A 14,049-nucleotide genomic window follows, 5' to 3' on the forward strand; every position below is an offset into this window, starting at 1 on the left:
ACAGGCCAATTGGCCAATTTCTTTGCTTAATATTGATTACAGGATATTCATGTCTATCTTAGCAGACAGATTAAATAATATTCTTTCAATATTAATATATGAAAACCAAACCGGGTTTATCAAAAACAGAAATGTACAAAACAATGTAATTAGATTACTGTCCTTAACAGACTTAGCAAACAAGACAAGAAAATGAGCTTTCTATTTTAAGCCTTGATATACTGTAAATAAAGCTTTCGACACCCTAAGATGGCCATATCTGTTTAAAGCTCTGCAAAAAATACAATTTCTCCCCAAACTTTATAGGATTAATTAAAAAACTATATGAAAAGTCCATAGCCTATGTAAATATTTGATCTTATCTATATAGCCCATTCGAAATATTAAGAGGTACTAAACAGGGGTGCCCCTCTCCCCATTACTTTTTGGCCTGGCTATTGATCCTCTTGTAAATTATGTTATAAATAATGATAGAATTAAAGGATATAAAATGTCAGACAAATTATCCCCCAAGATAACAATTGTTTGCTGATGACCTACTAATAACCTCTAATGATATTGAAAATTCAGTAGATCACCTATTACGTAATCTAGACTTATTTGCAAACATCTCTGGTCTAAAATTCAATCACAACAAAACCCAAGCACTTTTAGTGAATAGAAATGTTACTATGAAACTTAGATCAAAAAGAGACATAAACTGGGAGGGCACGCATACTAAATATCTAGGTATCATTATTGAATCTAATTATAAAAAATCACTCACATCTAATTCCCAACAATTTATAAACTCAATTACTAGTCTAACTGAGAGTTGGAACAGACTCTTCTTCATGTTTGAAGACAGACTAACTTTAATCAAAATGATACTGTTACCTAAAACTTTATTCATTGGCCAAACTTTAATAATTCCTCCACCTGTCAAAATTAAACAGAAAATGAATAACTTATTACTCAACTTCCTTTGGTATCCAAAAAAAAACAAGAGTTGCTCTTCTCTGGCACAGCACAAGCTGGGATGAAGAAGTTATAGGGTTTCCAAATATTGATTTTTATTTAAACTCCGCATTTATTAACATAGTGTTGCTTTGGAATAATACTTCTTATACATCATATTGGAAATCAATACATGAAACCTTACTTCTAATTAGTAATAGGACATTGCTTGAACCATATACTCAAATACATACAAACATCTTTATATGGATTTTAAAACTATACAGTACATTCAAAGTGAAAGGTCAAAACTTGCTGTCATACTTCTTATAAACCAAATATTGCTGTTGTTTAAAAAGCTTATGTTTTCTATTCAATTAATTAAGAATTTATTAATAAATATGTTTCCTATTGTTTACACAAATGAATGTTTGATATCTTTTGATACTCAGAAAATGTTAGAATTTAAGACGGATGACCTATTATATTCGAATCAACTTCTCTCAGCTAATAAAATAAGTTCTGCAGATTATTTGATCAGCAGATATAATTTGCAAAATTGCAATTGGTTGTACATCCAAACTTGTAAGGATTTTATACATACTAACCTCGTACCCTCATTAGAGGCATACAATAAGATCTTGAATTTTATCTCAGTTATTAATAGCTTATCCAAGAACACTTCATACATATCTGTTATTTATAAAAAAAAATCTCAGAAATTATTTTAGCAAAACACTTTTCTTTTTGGAATTATTCAAGTGAAGTTAATAGACAAGTATTCTCATAAAAAGATAAAAAAAAACTTTGTTTACAGTCAGTTACGGACTCCACATCTTCCCTGTTCTGGCATGTATACACATGGAAATTTTTGCATAGATGTTTTTTCACCCCACGTAGCCTAGCAATAATGTACAAGAAAGATGAAATGAAATGCTGGAAATGTGGACACCCTGATGCTGACTGGATACCTATGGTTGTTAATTGCAAAATATTTTCTCCATTTTGGTTAGACTTTAAATATCTTTGTAAAGCTCTATGGAATGACAACTGTATTATTTCTGACTCCATTATCCTTCTCAGTGTTCCTGTTCCTGAAGTCATTCTTAAAAAACAAACATTTTTATTATGGTCTATCCTCTCTACAGCAAGGTAAGTTGTTACTAAAAATTGGAAATCCCAATCTACTCCCATCTTTAAAGTTGAGTTTATTCATCTTGTGAAATATGTTTGTAAGAATGAGATTGCTACTATAAAAGCAAGGACTAACAACATAACTCATCATTTAATTGTTTGGACAAAATGGTCTAATCTGTTAGAAAAATATTAAGTGTTTTCCTATGTGTATTGCTTTTTAGTTGTTATGGACATTGTATATAGTTTATTTGTTTTTCTTGTTACTATACTGTTAAGTTATTGTGTTATAAATGAATAAAAACATTTTGGAAAAAGAGTGAATATTAAACACTGCTCTTCTCCTTTAAACTTTTTTTTGCAGGAGACAAGCCTACACACACACACACTGAACTTAGTATATATATGTATATATATATATATATATATATATATATATATATATATATATATATATATATATATATATACTATCTCCAAGATCAACATATCATGATAAAAAAGGAATATTCCAAGTAATGGCAGTCTCAGACTTAGTATATGTAAGTCTGAATTCTTGGTCACAGTCTACACATTTCAAGACTCATCAGTGCAGGTCCCAGGATTTCAAATGATTATCCTTAAGTCACTGACTTGGAGAGTCACACCTACATCCTCCATGCAGCAGTTCCCCAGTTTCTGACATGCCTCCAGTCTCAAGCAGAAGTTCAGCAGAGCAGTGGTGAGAGCCAGCTGGAACTATCATCTCTCCCTCTAGAGTGGGCACATCCATACACAGCCTGTGCCATCAAGTGCCAGAGCTGTTAACTGAACTTGGGTCACTTAATCCATAGCTACGGCTTTATCCCTTATGCCACCAGCACTGGTTGATCTGATGGTCTTTTTCCAAATTTGATAATGCCTATAATACATTTCATTTGCACCATGTAACCCTTTCAGAACACACCACTGTATAACACCAAAAAGCCTAAATTGGTAAGAACTGCCACATCAACTAACATATGCATAACTTCTTACCTCCTATAAAAGTATCCAGCATCCAGCTGCCTGTCCAGCACTAAAACACATTCTACACAACTATGTTCCCAGTCAGTCATTGCAATCCAGTGACCAAAAACTCCTGTCTATCTACAAACCTAGCAAATCTGTTTGGCATTGTCTGTACTTGTACAAGGTTGCTAAGGCCTGGAACTCCTTACCTGTATCCATCAGGTCTATACTCTCCCTTCCATCTTTCAAAACCACTCTGAAAAACTTCCTAAAATCTGGCTTTGTTCTTGCTCAAAACCAGGATAAACTATATCCCTTAATTTGAAAAGTGCCTTTTCATTCTTTATACTTTACTCTCCATTCTTCACTTACTTCCTTACTGCTGTCTAATTCTCTTCCCTGACTTTCTCTCTAAGCGTACCATAAGCTTATTTTTACCTCACTTCTTATTGCAGTTCCTATTTGCATTAGATGGACTGCCCGTTAATTTTTCTACAAACTGTCTAAAATTTCTCTAAATATTAAATGATTGTCATATACCTTGTATCGATTCTTAACCAATGCTTTTATATTATGTCTAATTTGTTATAATTATTTAAACTGCAGATGCTTTAGTTTTATTTTTGAAGATTGTAAAATTATTGTTCTTAAAATGTTTTGTAATAATTTGGAGCTTTTCTCCCTGGCCCTCCACTGAAAATTGGCTTCTACCCAGTTGGACTTTCTAGGTGATCAAATGTCAATAAATAGCCACACCCTTGCAGCACATCAGTTCATCATTCCCCAGTGGTGTGCTTCCAGACCTCTGCTTTAAATGTATAACAGCAACTTCTGGAAGTTGTTGCTTTTTTGCTTGAACTCTAAGTGAAAACTGTGGACTCACAAAATAAGGTCTCACAATTCTTACAATAAGCTGTTTTTAACTAATGTGTTAAGATAAATATTGATTTCATACAGGTAAAGGTTTGTGTTTCTTGATGACACTATGGTGTATTGCATCAAGTTTTGTCTTAATTAATGCATAGTATTATGGATGAGTGAAAAATAAATGCAAAACTTCTAAAAGCATACTTCATTTATGGACTATATAAATCAGATCTGATTCTGTATTTTGAGGAAAAGATGTTTGTATTTTATCTTCCTGAAAGCTTGACAAAGTATGATCTCCAGCTGCTCACTGGAAACAGGTCTCCTATAGCCAACAGCAAACTACCAGAAAAGGAGCAGTTTTCTTGTATTTTGTCATTTGCAAGTTTCTTCATTTTAATTTTCAGTTTTAAGCAGTCTATTGGACAGATTTTATTTGAGGTCCACTGAACTGTCCCATTTAGGCAGGATTTCTGCTTTCTGGTATGACATTTGACAGATCTATTGGTACTCATATAGTGTTTGTGGCTTCTTTTGCTCACCTACACAGTATCATACATAAAAGTGAAAATATGTTTTTTAGGGCTCATTTCCATTTTCTATGCATATACCTTGTGTTTGTGATAATGGTGTTGTGCTGCCTCTTTCTCCTCCCTACCAACTTTTGAGTCAGACAACAGCAGCATTCTACTTCCAATGAATGCAGCTAGTATACCATCTGTTTCTATATCTTATTTATGAGAAGAGGAACTAATGTCTAAACTGGCCAGTTTTGTGGTAGGCCATATCAGCTACCAAACTACTGTTGCTGCTGTTGTTGCCATTGGGAATTCTATAATGGCATTAATAGGTCAGTGACAAGGAGATTTAATGGTGGGAGTTATGAATTTGAGAGTGGTTAAGGGATAAAGAAGATCAGGTACCAAACGGTGGCCACATCCCAGAGGTATTAGATGATGATTATCCTAAGGATTGCAAATTAAAACTGGAGAGAGAAGCAGATGTTTTGGTCACATGGAGACAAATTGTATTACTAGGAATGGGACAATAGTGAAGAATGTACAGTTATGGGAAATTTCTTACGACATCATAAAAGTGAGTCTTACTAAGCTACAATCTGACTGGAACTGTAATTGAGAGTTAATTCCATACCTAAAGTATTAGCCCATTTAGTACACAAGGTACTATCTCTATTGACAATAAAAAAAAACAGTTGTGAAACCTAGTCAAACTTTTTTGAAATACGTAAATGCAGTTGTTCCCCAACTCCATTACAGTGTTCCATTTAAGATGAAACACTGTATTAGCTTTAGTTTGTCACATTAGATGCAATACAAACATGTCTAAGTACTATGTTGGAGCATTAGCATCAACGCTTTAGAAAGTAGACTGTCAATATGGCTGCACATTGAGTAACAGCTTAATTCTAGCTCTCCCTATGTAAAAACAGAAACTCAGCAGAGAAAGCCAGTGGGCTTTTGTGTTTCTGGGTTAATGTCAGTAATTGGCTAGTAAGTGCACTGGCTGGATGCCAGGAAAAAAAGAAATACAGAGGACCTGAAGGAAAATTAGCTACAAAAGATGAGGAAAAAACACTGACTAGAAATGTACTGCAGCTGTTCAGCAAAAAACAATGCAAACACCAGACATGACTTTCAGTAACCTAGAGGAAAGCATAAGACAACCACACACAGACTTGGTTAAAATAAATGAAACACTGATGGAGTATATCAACTCAAACAACAAAAGGCTGGAAAAAATGGAAGAGGTTTTAAATGGATATTCAGGGTCCGCTCTTGTTTGGCATCTACATCTCTGAAGTACAGGTCAACACTAAGGGACTCTGGCTAACAAAGTTTGCAGATGACTGCAAACTGGGAGCCATTATTGAATCCCCAAATGATGTGGATACTCTACAAAAGGGCCTTACAGAAACAGATGCTTGGTGCCAGAGCCATGGGCTCAAGCTCAATGCCAAGAAATGTATTGTTATCCCCTTTGGGAAAAAACATGTATCCATGAATTACCATATAGGTGGCAGTACACTAAACACAGAAAGTGTGATAAGAGACTTAGGGACACAGGTGGACAGTGGTCTCACCTTCGATAACCACATCACCACAACAGTCAGGAAATCCTTCTATGTGGCACATCTCATCACGAAGGGCTTTTCATCCAGAGAAAAGGAGGTCATTGTCCCACTGTACTCATCCCTCATTAGACCCATTATAGAATACAATGCCCCATTTGGTATGTACCTCTCAAGACATCTGCAACAACTGGAAAGGCCTCAGAAATACCTCACTAAAAGAATCACAGGCCTAAAGCAGATGCCCTACGCTGACCGCCTTAAAAAACTCCAGCTATACTCTGTCGCATATCGTCTACTCAGAGGCGATCTCTGCTTAACATACAAGGCCATGTCAAACCCAGAGCTGTTGGACATGCTACACTTAAAGAAATCCCAATCCCTCAGAGCTACACGCTCCAGGGATCTAAACCTTGTCATCACAATAAACAAAACATGCTGGAGGGATAGGTTCCTGACCCAGAGACTCCCCAGACTCTGGAATAGATTGCCCATACATGTCAAGCAGAGTGCCTCTTTGGACCTCTTCAAGAGGAACCTTGACGATTGGATGGGAGAAAGGAAATTCACCCCAGGGATCACGTCAGTCACCCTGCTAGACAGGGGTCCAGGAAAGTAAATAATGTGGGAAGAAATAGCCAGGGAATTGTTATGGCTAGGCTTGTATAGGCCCTAGGGCTGATAGCCTAGTACCAACCTATGAACCTATAAAGTGATAAAACTGCAAAAATCAGAGGTCAAAATGAAGAAAAGGCTGACTGAATATGATATGGCTCAAGACGAGATGTTTCAAAAATAATAGAGTTAGAGGACAGACCATGTAGGGAAAACCTGAGATTTTCAGCTGTAGCAGAGAAAATGGAGGGAACAGACTGTATTAATTTTATGAAAGCACAAATAAGCAACTGGCCTGGTATTCCACAGCAGGAGTTGTTAATTGAAAGTACACATTGTGTGCATGCTCCAAACCTGGCTACAAGAAAGCCACCATACCTTTAATAGTTAAGATACAATCCTACCAGCAGAAAGAGGTGATGCTGACAAAACTGTGACAGAAGGACAAAGTACTTAAAGTGGGAGACAGCAGAGTAGTTTTGGAGAACAATTACTTATTGTACACCAGGCAGAAGCGGAGAAATTTATTCCACTATTCAGAGAATGCAATTCCGAGATGCAAGCATGTGATTGAAAATATTCGTTCCTGGAGGGACAAAACCATTGTTTGATGAAGTACAAAAGTTTGTTCAACAAAATGTGAGCTGTGAAACAGAAGGAGATCCTTCTTCTTGGTCTTCTGGTAATAAAGTCTACAGAGAGATTGTGCCAGTAAAACGTTTACAATGTTTTAACAGAAAATGCTGGAGAGAAGGAAGGCAGCACGAGAGTTAACTAGAAGAGAGAGTACATTGGAAATGAAGGAGAGACAGGATTTGGGAGATGGAGATGAACAGGAATAAAACCAGTAAATTGGAATTTGACAAATGTGGAATTACAAAGCAATAGTTATATTTGTGAAATATGACAGAACAAGAAAATCTGTAAATATTGGATTTTTTTGGACTAATGAAGGAATATAAAATATATACCCTACTTCATTCATGTCATTAATGTTCAAAAAATACTTAGGGGAGGGGAAGAGGAGGGAGAAAGTTAACTAAGTAAAACATTTTTTTCTTACTGGCACTATTTTATAGTGTATGATTTTCTTTGCATGCTATAAAGTAAAGTTTTCTCAGTTGTTTTTAAGTGTAATGGGGATACTACTGTAAACAGGTGCACCTGTTTTTCTCCCTTCCTCTCTCTTTCTCCTTGTTCAGTTTTAAGAAATGTAAGCACTGCAATGTAAAAAATCTGGTTAAAAGAACATGACAAAAAAGTAAGGTGCTTTTTCTCATTCTTGCATGGGGGGGGTGACTGGATTAAGGCCTTTGGCTTTATCTAGTAACAAGTTTTAAGAGAAAACAAGTAAATTAAAATGAATATTGACTATTATTTGCTTTTTTCTGGCAAATAAAGGTATGCTTAGTACCAATTTTCTATGTGAATTCTGTATCTGATCCTCATATTTCCATGGAGACAATCTGATAAAGAAAATTGGATGCAATCTGATAAAGAGAAAGTGGCTAGAATTTAAAAAGAGAACCTGGCTAGGAGATAATGTTCCCTGAAATAATTTGAGTGTTTTCCCTGTTGGGAGAGCTATGAAGATAAGACAAAATCAGACAACACTTAGTAGAAGCACAGCACCATGGGTCTTAGCATGGATACCCTTTCTTTTAGGTTAACTCAAGTCTATGAGTATGTTTGTCAGTCTGGGACATTTGTTCCTATTAGGAGAGTAAAACTTCAGTATTTGAAGATGTACATAGTTTTATCTGTTATTATTAAGTTAATAGGTTTTAGGGGGGTTATTGAGGGTGCGTTTGTTTTTTGTTTTTGTTTGTTTTGGGGGGTTTTTGTGTTTTTTTGTTTGTTTTTGATTTTTTTGAGGGCTTTAAATAAACCAAAAAGTTTTGTAAGATGTGACATAGGCTCAAATGGATATGGCAAGAAACAACAATATAAAATTTCTAACTGCCAGTGTAGGAATGTAACATAAAATATGGAACTAGATATTTAACAAAAAGCTGTTATACATAAAAGGTGGGAATAATATTTTTAATACAATAATGCTCTCTGTAATGTCTTTAAATGTCAATGGACTCACAGATAAATAAATTAATAAAGAGTAGTGAACTATATTAAAAAATGTAGAGTGCAAACAGCTGTCTTCTGGTTTCCTCCCACATTTCTATAACATGCTGCAGGTGGACTGGACATTCTAAATTGACCCAAGGTGTGTGTGCGTGTGTGCACCTTCTGAGGAAGATTGGGCACCAGGCTGGCTACTCAGTACTGTAAAACTCTACTGCCACTCATTTTGCAGACCATACATCTGCTGTGGCAACCACTAACAGGAGCAGCTGAAAGAAGAAGAAGACTACAAATAGCTATGCTACAGGTAACATACTTAGAAAGAACTGAACATATGAATTTAATAAAGAAAGGTTTTAAGGATGGTTATTTTGTGAATACCTGGGACAAAGGAAAAAACTTATATTAATTGCAAGAGATGCTCCAATAGTGATAGAAGAGGATAAAAAAGATAATAATGGTAGATTTGTGGTACTAAGGGACTACTGGCAAGGAAGAAGGATTACATTGGCATGCATTTATATTCCACCAAGAACTGCTATAATGGAGCATAAGAAAATTCTGGGAGAAATAATCAGCTTTCAGCAAGGACTATTACTTATAAGTTACTTATAAGATGTGACTGGAATTTGATTTGCAGCACCAAAGATGTGTCTGGGGGACCCAGAAGGGAAAGTATAACAAAGGAGGGTAGACCTTTGAAGAAATTTATGAAAATATTTGGCATGGAACATGTGAATTCAGTACTAGGAGTTCAGACTGAATTTACATATTATCACCCAGGATACAAAACCTAGGCTAGGCTAAACAGAATATTTCACAGGAACATGGGCATTTAATTGAAGGCCTTCATATGCACCTAATAACTATTTCAGATCATGCACCAATAATAACTAAAATAAAAACACAGGACAATGAAATAAAAATGAGACACTGGGGCTTTCTCACCTTTCTGTTCAAAAGAGAAGAATTTAAGGAATAGGTAGTGGAAATTATTCAGGAACTATTGGAAACAAAAACATTTCTTCTGAAAATATAGCTAGGAAGTGGGATAAAATTAAAGTGGAGTTTAAAATAGGGTGGAAATAAAAGAAAGGGAGATATGGTTAAGAAATAAGAATTATTTAGAGGAACTGACAAATGTAATGTATTACAGAATATGTGGACTCTCACAGAACAAGAACAGGAGCAACTGCAGAATGCTAAACAGAAAATAAGGGATTACCTCAATAATATGCACGAGTTTAGAAAGATTGCTGTTAACCAACTGTTTTTTGATAATATTGATAATATTTGATAATAACTCTAGAGCACAAAAACTTGCAGTACAGCGACTCATGCAAAAGAAAGTAGAAAGGGAAAGGAAGGTAACAAGAGATCCTGTAGAGGTATTAGAAATATTTCAAAGTTCTGTGAAAGTCTGTATAAAGCAGAGAAATATGGAAATCAAGTAAAGGTACAAATGGAAATGTTTATGGAAGAATTAAATATGCCAAGGTTAGAGATAGTAGAGGCTCAATTACTAACAAGACAGGATAAGAGGAGATGAGATAAAATGCTGATGTATAACCAATCTACAGGAAAGTCCACTGGAATACATGATATTCTAGTGGAAGTTTCAGAGCTAGGAGGGAAAAACTGATAAATATCTGGAAGGTTTGTTTAACAGTATTTTAAGGGAAGGAGAAGTACCACCATCCTGGAAGAAAGCAGTGGTAGCTGTAATACCTAAAGAGGGTAGAGATCCATCAGATCCAGCTTCACACAGGCCCGTTTCAATACTAAACCATGATTATAAAGTGTTTATGTCTATAATGGCTAAAAGAATGGCGAAAGTGATGCCAGAATTGATAGATATGGATCAATGTGGTTTTGTGGAGGGGAGGAAAACATTTGACAACATTAACAGAACACCAATGATCCAGAGGAAAGCAGAATGTAAGAAAGTACCATTGCTGTTGGTGTGAATTGATGCAGAGAAAGTATTTGACAGAGTAAGGTGGGATTTTATGAGCAAGGCAATGGAAGCATCTGCATTCTCTGATAAAATTATAAGGTTGATTAGGAGGATATATGAGGGAGCAGAAGTGAAAATTACAGTTGTTGGGGTCCTGTCTAATAATTTCTGCTTGAGCAAAGGAACCAAGCAGGGATGCTCTCTTTCCCCTTTGGTATTTGCATTATATTTAGAACCACTGGCAAAGAAAATAAGGGAGTCAGAAATTCAAGGATATAATTGGTATGGTAGTCAAGAAAATCTGGCTCTATTTCCAGATGATATTATTTTATACCTGATAAACCCAAAAAAAGACATTACAGTGTTGTGGAACATATTGATACAGTTTTAAATCTTTTTGGGGATACAAAATTAATGAAGCTAAAACAAAGGCAATAGTGGTAAATTGTGCACCCACACATGAATTGGTTCTGCAATATCCATATTTATGGGGATATGATAAAATGAAATATTTAGGAGTATGGATTAAAATGATTCCAGTCTGGCAGCTAAGGATATGTGGGAAGAAACTAAACAAAAGATAATACAATAACTGAGAAACTGGAAGCCCTGTTATATGAATATGGATAGTAAGATACAAGCAGTTAAAATGTTTTTAGTTCCTTTAGTCTTATACACAGGTCAGGCATATTTTTATCAACCAGAGAAAAAGTTGTGGATAGCAATTAATACAGAGCTGAAGCATTTTATCTGGAAGGTGCAGAAGGCAAGCGTCAAGTGGGATAAGCTGATTCTTCCAAAAAAATCAAGGGGATTGGGATTATTCAATTTGAAGGGGTATTTCAGAGCTACAGAGTTAAGGCTCCTATACATAGCACAAGCAGAAACCTAAAATTCAAAATGGAAAGGGATGATGATGATGATGAAACCGAGAGGGAAGCTCAAGAAACAAGGAGAGACTGGGATTTTAGATGCAGATCTTTAAGGAGAATAATAATAATCATACAAAATATATTCATAAAATAGCAGAACGTATTCTAAAAAATAAGCCAACATGGGAATGGAGAAAGGATATTCTGCCAATAGGGATGACTGCAACTAGGGATGCAGACAATAGGCGAGGGACTGAAATTCTTTGGAAAAAACTGGCAAAGGAACCAAGGTATTTTTTAAGCACCTTTATTGAATCACTTGTGACATACACAAACATACATTTTATATAAAAGTAATCAAACTGTATTAACAAGTTCACGTTTATAAACGTTATACATCACATATACAGCAAACTTTCAGTTAACCGGCACTCTCAAGCAACCAGCAAAAAAATATTGAAGAAATACAGTCCAGTTTTCATGTGTTTTCCCCCTGCCGAAACATACCTTACATTTTTAGAGTTTTAAAAAGGAAGATAAGAATAAATTCCCTCTCTCCCCAACCTAAAAACAAGTCAAACCAAACAAATAGTATAGGGTTCAGTATTAGTCAGGCCTATTTTTAATAGTAACTCTCATGCAACCAGAAACTACAGTTATCCAGCATTTACCAATCCCCATGGGTGCCAGTTAACTGAGAGTTTACTGTATTGCTATATATCATATAGCCTAAGCAACATTACATAAATTATTCAATTCCTTCCCTTTTATTTTTTAAACAATAAACATCTTTATTAAACCATCACATACAACATAAGCAATTATACATTTATATAAATGAAAACAAACCACACCGACACAATCTTAGTTGCAAGCATTTTACATCACAAACCATACTGACACACTCTCAGTTGCAATCATTATATATCACTTATAATCTACCCAATCATTTTTGTTCAAACATTACGTAACTCATTTAAGTCCTGCCTTCTTTTAAACCTCATTCCTCCCCTGTATGTATTGTTCCCACAATTCCCATTTTTACCTACGTACTTTGCTCCTACCTTTATCTAAAGATCTCAATTCCAGCTGTTTTATCTCATCTCTGTTACTATATTCACTACTTCTAGTATAGTTGGTTTAGATTTTGATTTCCATTTTCTAGTAATTGCTTTTTTGGCAGACACCATAAGTAGACAGAGCAACGCCTTACCATGTCTAGGCAATTCTGATTCTGTATCATAGCTCAGAACAATAATTTCCCTCCTCACATCCATCTGCCCACCCAGCATCTCCAACAGTGCATCACGCAAGAATCTTTAAAGTCTGCCAAATCACCGCACTCCCAGAAAATATGTTCCCAATTACCTCTTTCTTCCTCCTTGTAAGTTTTTTTTTCTTTGCCAGTTTTCTCCAATAAATGCCAGCCCCCTTTTATCTATTGTATCCCTTAATTGCAGTTATCCCTATGGCAGAATCTCTTTTCTCCATCCCCATGTTGGCTTAGTTCTTAGGATACTTTCTGGCTGCTGTATAGATATAATAGTCTGTATGATTATTATTTTCCTTAAAGGCCTGCATCCAAAATCATAGTCTCTCTTTGTTTCTTGAGCTTCCCTGTTGTTACATCATCATCCCTTACCATTTTGAATTATAGTTTTCTGCTTGTACTATGTATAGGAGACTTAACTGTGTAGCTCTGAAATACCCCTTCAAGTATGGTAATCCCAATCCACCCTATTCTACTGGAAGAATCAGCTTATGCCAAAGGAACAAAGCTATTGGGAGCAAACAACTAGAGAAGGAAAGGTAATAGAATGGGAAGATGCCAAGAATTTATTTGCACTGCAGGTTAGAAATTGTATTCCCTATCAAGGATTGATATCAGAGTATAGGCAAAGAGAAAGAAGTAGGTGGTCCTATGCAAAAGATCAGCACTGGTAGAGCTTTTAGTAGAATCTAGAACAGAAGCTGTCATTAAAAATGGAATAATTATTAGTACAGCATATAAATATTGCATGATAATAAGAATCAGTCAGAAGAGGTTAAAAAGGATCAGGAAAAGAGATTGGATAAGCAATTCACAAAGAAACAATGGGGGGATATATGAATGTCTCCAACATATGCAACAAAATCTAAAATATTTAGGAATTTTGCTTGGAAATGTTTATATAGATATTTTATACCCCAAGTAGACTACAGAGAATGTCTCCTCAGGTAGAGAGCAAATGTTGGTGGTGCGATGGTGAAGAAAGAGGTAATTGGGAACATATTTTCTGTGAGTGTAATGAGTTGACAAACTTTAAAGATTCCCTGCAAACTGCTCTATTGGAGGTGCTGGGTGAGCAAATTGGTGTAACCAGGGAAATGATTATTCTGAGCTGTGATATAGAATTGGAATTGCCTAAACACAGTAAGGCCTTGATAAGTCTAATTATAGTGGTTGCCAAAAAAGCAATTACGAGAAAATGAAAATCAAAGTCTAAACCAACTGTACTATAAGTAGTGAA

This window comes from Protopterus annectens, chromosome 6.part0 (genome assembly GCF_019279795.1).
Source record: "Protopterus annectens isolate FY-2018-M chromosome 6.part0, PAN1.0, whole genome shotgun sequence".
NCBI classification, from domain to species: Eukaryota; Metazoa; Chordata; order Ceratodontiformes; family Protopteridae; genus Protopterus; species Protopterus annectens.